Below are 18,227 nucleotides of genomic sequence, written 5' to 3' on the forward strand. Positions count from 1 at the left end.
TTGTCCCGGGTTACCGCATGCACACGCACACGCACACGCACACGCACACACATACATACACAATATCAAGCGGTTTCCCCTTAAGACCCGAAAAATTAAACCTCGGTGGCGTCACTTGTTGATGTTAAAGACACAGAGGTCGTTGTGATCTGTCGAAATGTTGACGAATTGATGTACTAACGCAAGACCGTACTTGGCCTTTACTACATACGTCCTGGTTTTCGCTTGATGAACCCTGGTTTATTGCATATATTTGCACATGTGTTTTTGTATCCAAGACAGCAAGGTGTATAGAACAACGTAAGGCATGGCCTTCAGTTCACCTGGAACCGTCATGTATCATATATTTTCGTTGCTAATGCACCCTCGACCCACTAGCTTCGAGTACAAGTGACGAACAAACGCTGTAGAGCCACCATCACCAGGAATCGTAATCACCATCCCAGCATCAGAACCTTCATCCACCATCACCAGTCTCCATCACCATCCACCATCTCGAACCTCCATCAAATTACCCTCCACCATCACCACCTGTCACACCCATCATCACCACCCTGTATCATCTAACAACATCACCACCCACCATCACCAATCTCCATCACCACCCACCATCACCAATCTCCATCATGTTACCCTCCTCCATAACAACCTATCACAACGCATCACTACCATCCACCATCACCACTACATCACAACCCATCATCACCACCCTCCATCACCTAACATCACCACCCACCATCACCACCCTCCATCACAACCACCATGCAACCAACCCATCACCAACAAATCTTTAACAACATCACCACCTATCACCAATCATCACCACAATCACCACTTCACAACCCATCATCATCGCCCTCAATCACCTAACATCACCCATCCACCATTACCAACTTCTATCACGACCACCATACAACCAACACATCACCAACACATCGCAAACAACATCACCACAATCGCCTCCTCCCATCCCCCGTGTCCACTGCCACCCACACCACCACCACCACCAACACCACCCGCCACTGTCTACCCCTACCCCCTGCCTACCTCTACCCCTACACCTAATCTCGTCCTTATGTCCCAGTCAACAAAACATATAACATGATAAAAAAACTTGCCATGAGTTGAGCCATAATCCTGCTCACTGCTATGAAGACACGTACTGTCAACAAACACAACCAGAACACCGTAACAGCATATTGCGCAAAATCCGTGACATCAATTCAAACTCGTGAATGTATTTACAATTCTGAGATGAAATTTCCGTCGTTTCCTCAGCTCATTTTACCTAGCTACATGCCTCCATATCTCTACACACACAGATCCTTTGTCCTGTTTACCTGCACCCTTTGTATCTTTGTTCTGGCTAATTGAATCTCTCCATCTGATTCTGCAACTGATGCACTACGTATACACCCGGGGTACGGAATTAGAAGGTCAGTTGGTCATTATTGACACATGATCGTTCACTGTACTGTTTCTAGTCATCAGTAAGCTATCATATTTCCTGTATCATCAGATACCAGTAGCGACATGTTATGTGGTCCATTTGACCCAGTTATTACTCAACGCATTTCTTTTACTTCCCGGATGGCACAGACAGATTCCAGGAATGAGTGAGTGAGTGAGTTGGGTTTTACGCCGCTTTTAGGAATATTCAAGCAATATCACAGCAGGGGACACCAGAAATGGGCTTCAGACATTGAACCCATGTGGAATCGAACCCGAGTGTCCAGCGTGACGACTGAACGCTTCAACCATTAGGCTACCCCACCGCCCTAGCAGTATGGTGAAAAGGTTGACCGTGGTCACGAACTACAGTGACAGATAAAATGTGTCAGCACCAAGTGTCAGTGCCATCAGTAGATGTAGATGTAGCTGGTTGTCAACTATTGTTACGCGCCCATATAGGAAATTGGGCAATCCACGGGGAAATCACACAATACATCGTGACAAGCATTTCCTCTGTGCAGACATTAAAACATTTATCACATGAAACCCAATCTCCAACACACTTGTACAGCGCGAAGAGCGACTGTCACAGCGACCCAGGGATCTGAGTCACGCCCGACAAGAACAATGTATTTCAAACATGCAACACCACAAGTCCCGGTCAAGGTCGAGTGAGTGGTTAAGTTGTTTGTTGTGTCACAGGAATGAATACACAGCTCCAGGTAACACTGATATACTGTCGAATAGGGCCGATATAATATCAGACAACACCGATATAGTAACAGATACCATTGATATAGTCCAAATAACATTGGTATACTACCTCATACCACTGATATACTACCTCATACCACCAGATAAAACTGATATACTACCGGATAAAACTGATATACTGCCAGATAACATTGATAAACAAACATATAGCATTGACATGGTGTTAAATAACACTGAAATACCATCGGATAACACTGATATACTATAGGATAACATTGATATACTATAGGATAACATTGATATACTACCAGATAACATTGATATACTATTGGATAGCACTGACACACCATCGGATGACACTGATTTAGTACCAGATAACATTGCCATACCACCAGGTAACACTGGTATGCTACCAGAAAACATCCATGTTCTATCAGACAATACTGGTATACTACCAGAAAACATCCATGTTCTATCAGACAACACTGGTATACTACCAGAAAACATCCATGTTCTATCAGACAACACTGGTATACTACCAGGAAACATCCATGTTCTATCAGACAACACTGATATACTACCAGAAAACATCCATGTTCTATCAGACAACACTGGTATACTACCAGAAAACATCCATGTTCTATCAGACAATACTGGTATACTACCAGAAAACATCCATGTTCTATCAGACAACACTGGTATACTACCAGAAAACATCCATGTTCTATCAGACAACACTGGTATACTACCAGAAAACATCCATGTTCTATCAGACAACACTGGTATACTACCAGAAAACATCCATGTTCTATCAGACAACACTGATATACTACCAGAAAACATCCATGTTCTATCAGACAGCACTGGTATACTACCAGAAAACATCCATGTTCTATCAGACAACACTGGTATACTACCAGAAAACATCCATGTTCTATCAGACAACACTGGTATACTACCAGAAAACATCCATGTTCTATCAGACAACACTGGTATACTACCAGAAAACATCCATGTTCTATCAGACATCACTGATATACTACTAAGTCACAAACGATATTCTTTCACGTGATAGTCTTGCAGAAAACATGTGACTAACTACAACTTACCTCCTCCAATTTCCCTCCATTTCCTTCAGTTTACACATTGTGTCTTTACTGCTCCATACACACAAACGTGCACGGAGTTCAAGTCTCAGAAAGTATTACGTGTTTTATACTCACACACTAAACTTCCGATAAGTGAACGAAACAGTAACGTCATAATGGATTACATGACCGTTCGTCCTTCTATCAGACAATCAGAATAAAGTGGACGTGGTTTTTATGATGATGTCTTGTTATTTAAACACCAACACAGAAATAACACCTGTTAGCTAATCAAGTACCTTGAATTGCAGTTTATAATTTCCGGAGAACGTAATAGACTGTCGACGCGGTATATGGTCGTCAGGGGAATTAACTTGGATGTGTACATACTGTAACCTGACGGAGACGAAGGCATAGTTGAGTTCAAACTTTTTCAGTTGGTTCCACAAGACATGACAAAGTCAAGCGTACATGAATGAAGTGAGCGGACTTCCAGCTCAATCTCAGGCGATTCCACCAAGTGGCTTCATCCTGCCCGCGATCGTCCCTAAGCAGACACTCGGAATACCGGATTTCACTTTGAGAATATAAATGTCAGCATGTGATATACAGTTTTTGACAACAATGGAAAAGCAAACACTCAACAATGGACAGATAGAGAAACAATTGTACTTCCTTGTACAGTTGATGTGATAACAGACACCACCAAGAGGGGTGACGTTATCTGTTTCAAGGTCCCTGCACCATATTATTTTCCTTACTGCCAAGTCCTCTGTGCAATGCTAAAGCCCTAAATAAGGCAAGTATAAATTTCCTTAGGTGTTGAATGTCTGGTGTCCCTGGGGCTGCTTTTCAATATATATGGGTTCATTTGTTACCATCAAAATGATATAGTCAGAGACTAAGCATTAGTCTAGGGATGACCAACTAAGGTCACAAAATGTCATATACAGTAATTAATTGAAGTGAGAAAGAATATGGTGGTTGACAAGACAATGTACAGTGTGATAGTCATAAAGGTTAAGAATGCAGAATATATAATAACAAATATGTCTCATATGGCTTGGCTACAGTTTTTGGTTTTTAGGAATATTTGGACGACGGCTGTCCCGATTTAGATAATATAACACTACTTCCAGATGTCATAAGTTTCGAAATAACACGAGGACTATGTGGTATATCTCAACTTTCTAGATGATATACCTTATCGTTGAAATACTGTGATGTTCCTTTGGTATACTTGAAAATACCGTTGATCCTCTTGCATATAACATGTGCGATACTTCCAGATGACTGTGACATGTTTCCAGATAATCATGTTAGAGATCAGTTTCAGTTCGGGATAAACTGATTCCCACAGACAGCATGTGACATGTGTATGCTTTCCACTTAAATTTCTTCACTCAGTAATAATGAAGTAATATATCACAGATAACAGAGAATACTATTCCATTCCGTCTGAAAGTCAACATGTTGTTTCGGGACAAACCCTTTGAAATACATTTTCTCATGCAAGTTTTAAATGTAGATAAAATTCCTTCAAATAACCCAGTGCTCTTAAAGTAATCTATCCGGGATGTAAAAACATAGCATTACGTCACGAGACGAGCAGTTCAGGGCGTCGCGTGATAGCTATGTTCCAGAGTAACATTCCACCAGCTCGAGTCCACACTTGATGACTTTTGAGATATAATCAACTATGCACTTTGAACTAAGAACCTATGACTCTTGCTCAAAACTTGTTTGTCTGAGTTAATATCCAGTCGGAAATGTTTGGCTTTTTGCATGAAAGTTAATCTGAATGGCATTTACAAACTGACGAATTTATGAGTAAAAGTATGTCCAAAACAATTCCCCATGTTGACTTGTATACTATGCCCCCGTGAATATTCGACTGAACGATTTGTTTTTCCTTTGCATGTGTTTGTGACGGGAGCCACGGGTGATTCAGGACTGGCTTCCCGTTTCGCGAACGAATGTGTCCCCATAGCCTAGCTCCAAGGCTGTACTGGATGCTGAGTCTATATATGTATAGTAATTTTATCTTTTGAAGAGGCAAGGTTAAATAAGAGGGCAATAAAGCCTCCAGTCTATAATTTATAGCTTTAGAAATTATCATTTAAACTGTTCATTTTGACCTCAGACACTTATGCAGTCAAGTGTCTCCACTACGTGATCGAAGTTTGGTAGTCAATCGTATTTCACCATAAGAAAATTGATAGGCTTACCTGTGACTAGTCGTGCTATCTTACTCCAATCTTTGTCCAGATGTAGGATATTCGTGGAATTGCAATACAATGTTGAGTCTCGTGTGTCGCCTTTCCTATATGAACATATGACATTGTAATCTCTGATTGTGATTGAACTTTTGACTCGGTGCCAAACACAATACGACCAGTTCATACCCAGCTGTCTGTTGTCCACGCAGTAATTAATAATAATACTTTCGGCAATTGGAACCTTGACCGTTCCTATCGAGGGAAACAAGGCAAGTATTGTTTCTGACCTGTCAAATGACCATGACATTGTTGAGGCATCATCTCGTGTCGTCCATTGGTCATTTTGTCCGTCAGTCATTGAAAGAAGGAGAGGATCTATGAGGTTCATTACTGGCACCCCGAACACGACACTCCAGGTGCATATTGTGTACAAATTATGTTCACCGTGCATACTGATTATGTTATCATTATCACGCTCCTTTCCAGATGTCATTGTGATTATGATTCTCCACAATTACCCCGGACACCATATATAAGTATATGGCCTCTGATTACCGAGCTGACCACTGGAACAAGCTGACCAATCTTTGTTTGGTTCGGTCTCTTGTTTCAGAACGCCCAGTAAGGAGGGGAGGAGGGGAGGAGGGGTTGGTGTGTGTGTGTGTGGGGGGGGGGGGGGAGTACCAGTAGCAGGAGGGTACCAGCGGATCGGATTTGTTCTACGGATAGACTCTCTACTATTCAGTAGCAGGTAGCACCATCAGTAGAGATACTAGTAGCAGTAACAGCAGTGGTAGAACCAGTGGCGGCAGTTGAAGTGACAAAAAAGAAGCTACTATATAATAACATATGGATCTACACTGATATACACAGAGACCATATGCACTACAATCATGTGAAGTATATCGTCCTAGGGGTATTACATGCGTCTACATTACATACATGTATGTCTCCAAGGAGCTTGGCTAACGAAGCATATCTGAACTGTTCTATTCAGTGTGGCACATGAAATAGGAACGAGATGGATGTACTAAGGGGGCCATTAGACCCGGTATGGACTGATACCTGTCTGGGACAATATGGACACATGCTGGTATCAAGTAATTACATGCATCACGGGTCCTCTTCTCGCCAGTGAAGGCCCTGGAATGTCTTGTCATGTAGACGATTGTCGGGCGTCTGACAGACTCTACCACTCATATTTTGTCAGTTATGTGTAGCCATATTTGGTCCCTGATACGATCATCGTTGTGAGTCCCCGTCTACCATCGGCTGGGTTAGCTAACCGTGGTTACAGGTGAACGGCCTCTTCGGGGACGGTCTTCAACGACGGCGTTTTGTTCATAAAGTCTCCACAAGCGGTATGCGGTGTTCCTGTGCATGTCAACCTGTTGTGCAACGATGCACGTATTCCGGTTTCAAAAACCCCAGTGCTTCTCCATATTTCATTTTCAGTCAGCTATGGCATCCAGAAATGCAAGCAGATTCTTCTAAATTTGTGATTTCCAAATTTATGATTCGAGGTCTAGAGAATCATTTTACAAACGGCATATTATACTACGTACATGGCCCTGTTTGGGCTATTGATTAAACGTATTGTAACGAATATTAAAAAAAATATTTTCTCATTTATATATTCAAATGTGTCAATCACACTAACTCTTTCCTTCGAGTGCAACGTTTATTCCAAGTTATCAGGATTAATACCCATTTACAGTTTGTAAGAAGTCACGGAAATCGCACATTGCATGACGTCCGACACATTGCATGACGTCCGACACATTGCATGACGGGTACGATGGTACTAGATCAGTACACGACTTGTATTTAGAACGTCATTGTGGACTTGGTTCAACAGCTGACTGAAGCCGGCATCTCGGGAAATACAAACCACTTTCCCCGGAACCCAGCTCTCGGCTACGTCATCAAAAAACCACAGCACGTGATGTGTGCTGTACTTTGAACAGTGTACCATTGTGGCGGCTTACTGGAATTTAGACACTTTGAACCGTCCAAGTGAAAGTCATGTAAACGTTGGTCCTTTGTAAACGTCTCTTAATTGTTTGGGTTCTGGGGAAAAAGAACTGGACGTGTAATCAGAAAATGAAATCAGCCCTGATCTTGACGGGTACGATGGTAATGTAATTGAACGGGTATCACAGACGGGTTGTGGGGATCACTAATGATAATAATAATAATCATATTAATAATAACATCGAGGGGCCTGATGATGTACGCCTCTTCGTGGTGGGCCTAGATAGGGGAATTTTATTCCCTGAACTGAACGTACATCACCCAGTTAGGGCTGACCCCCCAAAGCTGGTATTTTACTGGGTTACAGACAGACAAGGAAAACTCCATCTTTCATTTCCGCAGCCCAGTCAGCCTTCCTCCAGTAGTAACACAAACCATACTGGAGATGGGACTTGCCCCAGGGGAAGGCACAGAACCCAACCAAGAATATCTTGGTCAAACCATCTAAAGTCCACACTACTAGAGTGTGCGAAAGCGACAGGGTGGCCTGATAATCCACGCATCAATGGCAAGTCGCTTAAGCTGCATTGGGACAATGCCATGCCCATGTATGCTTACCTGACGGAGCAAAATCTCCGAGATCAACTCCGGCGGCTAAGACATCTCATGCCCCGTGAGCCAGTTCAACCCACAACTGGTGCCCGTCAGGAACCTTTGCAAGAGCAAAATGCTCAAGTGGCAGCTGACCCCAAACTTCTTATGGACGTCCGTGTCAACCTCTTTCCTCTTCCTGGTGGAAACTCTTCCGAGAAAGAGCCAATTGGCCCCGCAATTTTGGACCCTCACTCTTCCTCTTCTTCAGTTGCAGACCTTACCGAAAATCCTGTGTACATTTTGTTTACTTCTATTTATGAGGAAATTTGTGATTTACCTTTAGAGAAACGGAGGCCAATTAAACAACTAAACGTGTCTTTTCCCAAAAATGAAATTGATTCACTAAATGAAATTATCTCTCTAAAACTTTCTGCGGACTGTTCATTACATGAAATAAATTCCTGCGTCTATGCTGCCGCGCGAACTTTGGAGGAACTTCACACAGTTTCCAAAGAAAAATCTTCTACTACTAAGAACAACAAACCAAGGAAAAACCGGTTTCAAGTGAAATTAACAGAAACTAGAAAATATATTTCCTGGATAGAGCTGTGCCTGAAATTACGATCATCAGGGAATCCCATGTCTAAACGACAAAAGGCAATTTGGAGAAAATTAAAATTACAATACAAGACAACAAAAGAAAAGGTACTTCTCCAAATTGTCGATTCCCTTAAGGCAAAAATAAAAGTTTGGACAGAAAGAAAGAAAAAATGGGAAAAGAGAAACAAATTTATCAAGCAAAATAAAATGTTTAAGAATAATGAAAAACAATTCTATAGGCAACTTAAAACAAGTTGCGGCCTCCCATGGATGCCAATGAAAGGTTCTGGAAACAGTTGTGGTCTGTACCCGGCAACTGTAACCTGGAGGCACCATGGGTAAGTGATTATGACCATGCAATGCATGAGAAAGTAACTAGGTCGTTTGTCTGTTACATCTCACCAGATTGCCTGAAAAGTGTCATTACAAAGTCCAAATCTAATACAGCTCCAGGGCCTGATGGCATTCGAAACCGGTACTGGAAACTGTTCCCTTGTGTCCAAACACCATTACTTCACTGTTTTAACTCTCTTGTGGACACAGGTGATGTTCCTCCATGGTTCTGCAAAGGTCGCACAATACTCCTTCCCAAAAAAGGAGACTTGACTGATCCCAAAAACTTTCGCCCTATCACATGTCTAAATACTCAATACAAACTATTCACAGGGTGTTTAACAAACCTCGTGTCATCTTACTGCTCGTCCAATGAGATAATTTACAGAGAGCAGAAGGGGGCGAGAAAGGGATGTTGGGGGTGCAAGGATCAACTTCTTGTACAGAAAATGATTTTGGAAGAGGCTAAGACATACCACCGCAACCTCTCCATGTGCTGGATAGACTACAAAAAGGCATACGACTCTGTCCCTCACGAATGGATTCTGAAGTCTCTTCAGTGTATTGACCTCCCTGAGCGACTACTTCATTTACTCAAGTCTTTAATGAGTTGCTGGTCGACTCAACTTGAGATGTACTCGCAAGGAGAGGTGCAGACTTCGGAATCTATTCCAATCAGAAGGGGAATATTTCAGGGGGACTCCTTCAGTCCATTGTTTTTTTGTCTGTCTCTAAATCCTTTGAGTTTCGTGCTCAACGGGGAGGAAGGGTACCATCCCGGACCTCCTCAGCACAGATCCCCAACACCTCTTACTCATCTCCTCTATATGGATGACATCGAGCTCCTTGCCAAAGGAAAGACCAATTTGAAAGAACAGGTTCTCCTTGTCGAGTCCTTCTCTAATGATATTGGCATGACTTTTGGACTCGACAAATGTAATACTCTTCATCTGAAACGTGGCAAGGTAACTAATGATGGATCGGTCAAGTTACAAGGGGGAGGAGTTATTGAGCATCTTGTGGAAGATCAGGCCTACACCTATCTTGGAATGCAAGTTCGAGACAAGCTCCAGAATGCCCAGATTAAAGATAAACTTCGGGCCGAGTATAAATCTCGTTTAAAGAAAATCTGGAGTTCAGAGCTAAATGCTCGAAACAAAGTCAAAGCCACCAATGCCTTTGCTGTGCCAGTCCTCTCCTATTCCTTTGGAGTAGTTGATTGGACAAAACAAGACATCCAGAATCTTGACCGCCTGACCAGAAGGATCATGTCTGATAACAGAGCACACCACCCTCGTTCCTCTCTTAATCGTTTATATATGCCAATCAATTCTGGAGGTCGGGGTTTGATTAATGTGGAAGCTCTTCATGACAGAATGTTATTGTGTACTTTTGCACATATTTATTTGTCAGATGATCCTCTGGTGATGCATGTCAAGATTCATGATGAAAGCAAGGAATTCCACAGCTACTTGATTTTGTTGTTGACGATGTACTGCTGGACGGTACAGTGATGGGAGTAAACCAGGTGAAGTCTTTCACCAAGTCTGCACAGAGTCGGTCCTTTGTGGAGAAGCTGTCTGAGAAGCCATTGCATCGTGTGTATATGCAGTGTGTGGAACAGAACAGCAATCCAACCGACTCCTTCGCCTGGATGAAGTCGGCTGGTCTCAAATGTGAAACTGAGGGCTTCCTTTTTGCTGCTCAGGACCAGTCACTTCCCACTCGCAATCGCCAGAATGTGATTATTAAAGAAAACATCAATATGAAATGTCGTCTTTGCAATCAATTTACAGAGACTGTCCAACACCTTGTCAGTGGATGCCCTTCCTTGGCACAAACAGCATATCTTAAAAGACATGATGGCATGGCTCGCTGCTTTTATTATCGTCTCCGCCATGCCTGTGGCTTTGACTCCGAGGTCCATCCATGGTATGACCCTGAACATGTCCAGGAAGTCCTGGAAAATGATGCTTTTAAACTTCTCTGGAATAGGCCAATATACAGCCTGAGACGAATTCCAGCCAACAAACCTGATCTTGTCCTTTTTGATAAAACCAATTAAATTATTTATATCATTGAATTTTCTGTCCCAATTGACAGCAATGTGATTGGCAAGATTCAGCTAAAGCATGATAAATATGCGGACCTCGCCTTTGAAATGTCTCGCTTGCATCCCAAGTACACTGTCGTCAGGCTCCCCATTGTTCTCGGTGACCTTGGTTTGGTACCTCCTCATCTCTTGGCGCAGATGAGGAGAGTGCCCGGGTTCTCCACCGGGAGCACAGCCCTTCTGACAATCTGGGTAATTCAGAAGGCTGCAGTGTTGGGGAGCCTCCATATTCTCCGGAAAGTTCTTGGTGGGTTCGACTAGGCAGTGTTTCCTGGGAGAAGTCCCATTCGCTGTCCGGGCTGCGTGTAGAGGGGGCGAGGGCCCTGAGATGATGATGAGCTTGACCAGCCTGACTGTGCCAGGATCACCCGAACCCTCTCTGCTGCATTTTCATTCTAATCTGTAAAAAATAACATCGAGCTCCTTGCCAAGGGAAAGACCAATTTGAAAGAACAGGTTCTCCTTGTTGAGTCCTTCTCTAATGATACTGGCATGACTTTTGGACTCGACAAATGTAATACTCTTCATTTGAAACGTGGCAAGGTAACTAATAATGGATCAGTCAGGTTACAAGGGGGAGGAGTTATTGAGCATCTTGAGGAAGATCAGGCCTACACCTATCTTGGAATGCAAGTTCGAGACAAGCTCCAGAATGCCCAGATTCAAGATAAACTTCGGGCCGAGTATAAATCTCGTTTAAAGAAAATCTGGAGTTCAAAGCTAAATGCTCGAAACAAGGACAGTGGTCAAAGCCACCAATACTTTTGCTGTGCCAGTCCTGTTGCTGTGCCAGTCCTTTCCTATTCCTTTGGAGTAGTTGATTGGACTAAACAAGACATCCAGAGTCTTGACCGCCTGACCAGGAGGATCATGTCTGATAACAGAGCACACCACCCTCGTTCCTCTCTTAATCGTTTATACATGCCAATCAATTCTGGAGGTCGGGATTTGATTAATGTGGAAGCTCTTCATGATAGAATTCTATTGTGCACTTTTGCACATATTTATTTATCAGATGATCCTCTGGTGATGCACGTCAAGACTCATGATGAAAGCAAGGAATTCTACAGCTATTTTAAGCGTGCCAAGGTTGTTGGACACAATTCGAAATTTGAAGTTGATTTTGCCCATGGCGATGTACTGCTGGACGGTACAGTGATGGGAGTAAACCAGGTGGAGTCCTTCACCAAGTCAGCCCAGAGTCGGTCCCTGGTGGAGACGCTTTCTGAGAAGCCATTGCATCGTGTTTACATGCGGTGTGTGGAACAGAACAGCAATCCAACCGACTCCTTCGCCTGGATGAAGTCGGCTGGTCTCAAATGTGAAACTGAGGGCTTCCTTTTTGCTGCTCAGGACCAGTCACTTCCCACTCGCAATCGCCAGAATGTGATTATTAAAGAAAATATCAATATGAAATGTCGTCTTTGCAATGAATTCACAGAGACTGTCCAACACCTTGTCAATGGATGCCCTTCCTTGGCACAAACAGCATATCTTAAAAGACATGACAGCATGGCTCGCTGCTTTTATTATCGTCTCCGCCATGTCTGTGGCTTTGACCCCGAGGTCCATCCATGGTACGACCCTGAACATGTCCAGGAAGTCCTGGAAAATGATGCTTTCTAACTTCTCTGGAATAGGCCAATATACAGCCTGAGACGAATTCCAGCCAACAAACCTGATCTTGTTCTTTTTGATAAAACTAATGAAATTATTTATATCACTGAATTTACTGTCCCTTTTGACAGCAATGTGATTGACAAGATTCAGCTAAAGCATGATAAATGTGCGGACCTCGCCTTTGAAATGTCTCGCTTGCATCCCAAGTACACTGTCGTCAGACTCCCCATTGTTCTCGGTGACCTTGGTTTGGTACCTCCTGATCTCTTGGCGCAGATGAGGAGAGTTCTCCACCGGGAGAACAGCCCTTCTGACAATCTGGGTAATGCAGAAGGCTGCAGTGTTGGGGAGCCTCCATATTCTCCGGAAAGTTCTTGGTGGGTTCGACTAGGCAGTGTTTCCTGGGAGAAGTCCCATTCGCTGTCCGGGCTGCGTGTAGAGGGGGCGAGGGCCCTGAGATGATGATGAGCTTGACCAGCCTGACTGTGCCAGGATCACCCAAACCCTCTCTGCTACATTTCTATCTCAATCTGTAAAACATAGTAATAATAATTCACTTATATAGCGCCTAGTATTCATTTGACTAGTTGCTCACTGGACGCTCTAATCAGAATCTAATTATCATTACCTCGTATAACCCAAGCCGCCTCTTAGGCGCTAGACGGTAATAGTCACAGGACTCACCGGGTACCCATTTTGTGCTGGGTGAAATTTGAAAAATTGAAAAATACTCACTCGCGGTGAGGCCACATGTTTCCCGTGTGCTTCGTTGTGGGGCAGGACCGAAGTCCTAGAAACTCTCAGGAGTTAAACTGCCAAACACGGCCACCCATCCAAGGACTGTCCGAGCTCGACGGTGCTTAACTTCAACTGATGGTGAGCTGAGCACTACGCACAGGACCACTCGCCACCACTATATAAACTCGTCCAGTCTATACTTTCTTTCGCACGGTAGTGTACTTGTAGTATTCCGTCCATTACTCTTCACATTTGTGAATAACGTCTGCATTTTATTTAGTCCGTTGAATTCGTGTCTTGTCTGGGGAATAAATTATACCTATGGTAAGTGCATTGCTCACGTCTTTGAGAAACAAACTGCCCAGTACGTCACCGCGAGTTGGAGGGCGACAGGATACCTTTCAAGGGGTGTGTACATATAACAAACATGTCTGACAGCGATCGATACCAGCGGCCAAACGAAATGCCACTTAGTAGAATAATGTCATCCTGGAGAGTGTAAGCGTTTAAGAATAATGTAAAAAAAAACACGTGAAAGTTATGGAAATGCCGGCGACATTTTGCCTGCACATTCTCGCACGTACGGTAGACATGTTGTAGAAGACAAAGCTAGGTTTACCTCAAGATCATTCACCACTGCGGGGGCACGTACGTTACGTCAGTACAGCCTGGGTGTGTCGTGTCATACACAATGTACAACGTCAGAGCGCATACACATGGATCTCTCGTCACAGTGCACATATGTCCACATTCCATGCATCTACATGTAAAAAGCGATGTTTCGCTCGTAATGCCTTCACTATTTCCTTAACATAGCAAAGGTAGGCGTCATCAACTACTGCATAACTGATTGAAGCACATGGCGCTTGTAATACAATAGCCAACCAAGCCTTACAGTGATTTATTACCATGTAAAAGCATTTATCATTGCCGCACACCGCGTTGGTTTGTAAGCTTAATAAAGAAGAACACAGTTTGAAGGACAGATTAGAGATATTGATCACAGGTACCGCAACACACGGTGTGGTATAAAAAGCTAGGTGACGATACGGGGTGCATACATGTGTGTCATCGTTTGTTAACTGTTATCAAGGATAGGCTGGGGTGCCGACATATCTACGGAGTCCCAATAAAGTACCCGCTTAGGTTTAAATAAACAAGGGTTGGGAAGTTGGAGCATTATCAATGACGACCGCTGCACACGATGTTTCTGTGGTCACTGAGGTCAGTGCGGTATTTGCGCCCTGTTTGTTTGCTTGTTAAACCCTGGATTCGTTAATATTCCAACTACATGACATCGGTCTGTAAGCACGAGTATTGTCCACATAATCCAGTGGTTAACATGAGCATCGGTCTGCACACTAAAAACGATGACATGCGTGTATGATCACCCGGTCTCGTATATGGGGTCTTACCACTACCACTGGCTACTGGAGACATATTCTTTGAAATATGTAGTTGAAATTGTCTGCCCTGGCAAGGAATTCTTAATACGTTTACGGAAGTGTTTTGTATTTTCTGTTTAACACCACACACACGGATAATGGAGGTATATCACGGTGATGTTGGTGCAGTCTAGTAGAGACAGAGATCATAACCAAGTTTAAGTCGTATGCAATCACCGAGGCGGACACACGATCCATTTTGTCGTCTCCAACACAACTTCGTCTGAGCTATGTACAATGGACATTGACTGAAACTCTTGTTCGCTCACCACCGCTGTAGCAATGAACCAGTTGGTTAAAGCGACAGGCTAATGATCCAGCTAGTGTCCACATAAAGTGATCGACGTACATTGGGGTGTTGGTGTTCGTTCACAACACAGTTTCTGTGACTGCATCGGGGATGCACTTTACATTACTACGTGACAGTGATTCATAACCTCAACTTGTGAAGTGTACGAAAATTATCAAATATATTTTTATGGCAAGATATGGTCTCGTCTGTTTCCTTAACACTGACCTGCAACTTCCTCTGGTTGGGGCGCGCTAAGGGTCACGTGATTTACACATGGGAGTGTTCCCGGCACTGTTGACACAAACTAACCACAATGTTCTGTAATAAGATAAAACATCAGTACACCCTGGTGACACGGGCTGGTGAAATGGTCATTACAACACAAGCACTTTACACCGTCACCCACTCACTACACTGTGACAGGCAGCCCTAGTTATTCATGTCTCAGGTGGGTGTGCTAAAGTATTGGTTTAGCCATTTCTCCTTCCCTTGGTCATAATGCAAGTCCGCCGTGACCAGGGCCTCCTTTCACATAGGACTAGGGTGATCGTAAGTCAGCAAGATAACCTTAGTATAGTGTTAATGAATGGGAGTTAAGATTAACCTTAGTAGAGGTTAAGTATATCATCCACCACCTCATCTGCTGAATGATGGACAGACCTGTGTGACACTGGTGGCAAATCCCAAAGATCTTCACAAAAGACAACCCCAAAGCAGAAGATACATTGTATTTGTTCAATATAAGTCACTTGTTTCGTGTTCCCTAAAGTAATCGCCACGCGCACACGCATGGGCAACCACAGCAGGTTAACCGTAGGTTTCTATGCTGGACAATATAAGTTCGGGATATGGGTATTTTTATAACTGATATTTCATCAGTATGTCAATGAATACATACAAATATCCACATCTTTGTCCAGTATATTTAAAACGTCTTAATAACTATGAAGTCTTTCGTTTCTAGACGTATGACTGAGTTTACCCTGTGCATTACATCCCGCAAGAGTGATATATAATCGGCTTCTTTCATACTATACTAATATCCCTTCGTACTATAGATTTAGTGTGCTCGGTGCAAATCAGTCAATAAACAAGGGAAGGGAGAGAGTTCAGTTTCAACCCGGAATGTCAGATTCATGTCGAAGTAAAATCCATAGTTACACCCTGCCCTGCCCTGCCCTGCCCTGCCCTGCCCTGCCCTGCCCTGCCCTGCCCTGCCCCGCCCCGAAATTAACCCCCCGCTTCACATATAGCTCCTGCTTCACATTTAGCCGACGCTTCACATATAGCCCCTGCTTCACATTTAGCCGACGCTTAACATATAGACCCTGCTTCATATAAAGGCCCAGCTTGACATTTAGTCCCTGCTTGACATTTAGTCCCTGCTTCACATTTGCCCCTGCTACACATTTAGCCCCTGCTTCACATGTAGCCCTGTTTCACATTTGGCCCCTGTGTCACATTTAGCCCTGCGTCACATTTGGCCCCTGTTTCACACTTATCCAGAGTTATAGCGACCTAACATAAACCATGGTCACCAACACTAGTCCAACATAAATTCACTGTTTCTAAAGTACGTTAGGCTTCCGGTTTTGATAATTTCTTATTTCCAAGCAGGGGGTGGCGGCGAACGTTTTACTGTAAAGCGATGTATGCAGTTTAATCTAACCAATAAATTTCAATAGCTATGAAATACATTTTATTATCAAACCATCCTGTTCCATTCTCCACGAGCTTCATGCCCCAGTGACCGAAGTGACACAGATTCTTGTCAATGTAGATAAAAGCGAGCCAAGCATAATAAATTCATTCTGAATAATCATTATGTGTGAAAACAGTACAATCAGTAACGAGCATTTCCTCAACAAAAACTACAAGACCTGTGGTCTTTCATGGTTACATCTCAAGTATTTATCGTCAACTATGAGATGCTTCGGCGCGAATGCTTGCGTATATGATGATCGATGCTGAATGTACAGCTTATTGAAAACCGATCCCTTTAAACAGTCATTTCTGTTGAACATGCTTTATGTAATCCTTGCAACTATGGATAGATAACAAAGCGTTTTACAAATGACTCACCTCAAAGCTGCGGTGCTGTCTTGTAAATCTAGAGGAACGATTTAAGAGAGTGATTCTCCAAACGTTGAGGTCGACAGTGATGAGGTGCCAGTAGTGAAAGAATCCGTGGACGGTCCAGTTAAGAGGAAATACAAGACTGAATCTGTCACTGGTGTTCAGCACAAAATCACTGAACAGCTTCACGAGAACTGTCCCGCTCTCAGCTGCCGAGAAAATACACAGACGCTTGCATATATAATAGAGCATCAGCGGCTGCGCTCATTCATGAATGACTCGCGGTTACAGCACGCGGTCTTTCCACTACACACGCAAACTTGTAGTTCCCCAACCCCAACCCCTGGTTGGTCGGGCGTGGTGACCAGACACACATTCCAATGTGCCATGGAGAAGGGAGGTAACTGCTTTCAGGGCGCGTTACTGAGCGTGGGAGGAGGTATGGCCCCGTTTGCTGAAGGCGTGCAATAAAGACTACGAAACGTGTTGCACGAATTATTTACCGTCGATTTATTGAGATTTGAGGGCATTCTTTCTCAGCTGTGATGCAGGATTGTTCACATCTACAGATGTCGCTCACCTGCCGAACAAGGCTCACAGGCCATATCAAAGTGAGCAGACAAGTGAGGACCATTCACGATTAGATGGCATTTTAAGACATAATGTGTGGCAAACTGTGCATACTTGATTGTTAACACTGACATATGTACATTCATGCATGTGACCTATCACATACACTCATGCACAGGTGCCCTACCATTTATACACTCATACACATGTCCTATCATATATACACTCATACACATGTCCTATCATATATACACTCATACACATGTCCTATCATATATACACTCATACACATGTCCTATCATATATACACTCATACACATGTCCTATCATATATACACTCATACACATGTCCTATCATATATACATTCATACACACGTGCCCTACCATATATACACTCA

General features: G+C 43.3%; 1 protein-coding gene across 5 annotated transcripts in view; it reads right to left on the reverse strand.

The window, feature by feature from the left end:
- Positions 1-17,660, reverse strand: part of LOC137258785 (QRFP-like peptide receptor) — a 53,554-nt gene extending 35,894 nt beyond the window's left edge. The window contains exons 1-2 of one of the 5 annotated variants that reach the window (XM_067796476.1): positions 14,065-14,302; positions 5,483-5,577 (exon numbers count right to left, since the gene is read on the reverse strand). The gene's annotated coding sequence lies outside the window, so the exon portion shown is untranslated. Of the gene's footprint in view, positions 1-3,275; positions 3,356-5,482; positions 5,578-14,064; positions 14,316-17,264 lie in introns of those variants that run through there. The other 4 variants (XM_067796472.1, XM_067796473.1, XM_067796480.1 and 1 more) reach the window with 4 other exon arrangements.
- Positions 17,661-18,227: the final 567 nt, after the last annotated feature.

Source organism: Haliotis asinina, chromosome 12 (genome assembly GCF_037392515.1).
Source record: "Haliotis asinina isolate JCU_RB_2024 chromosome 12, JCU_Hal_asi_v2, whole genome shotgun sequence".
NCBI lineage: Eukaryota > Metazoa > Mollusca > Gastropoda > Lepetellida > Haliotidae > Haliotis > Haliotis asinina.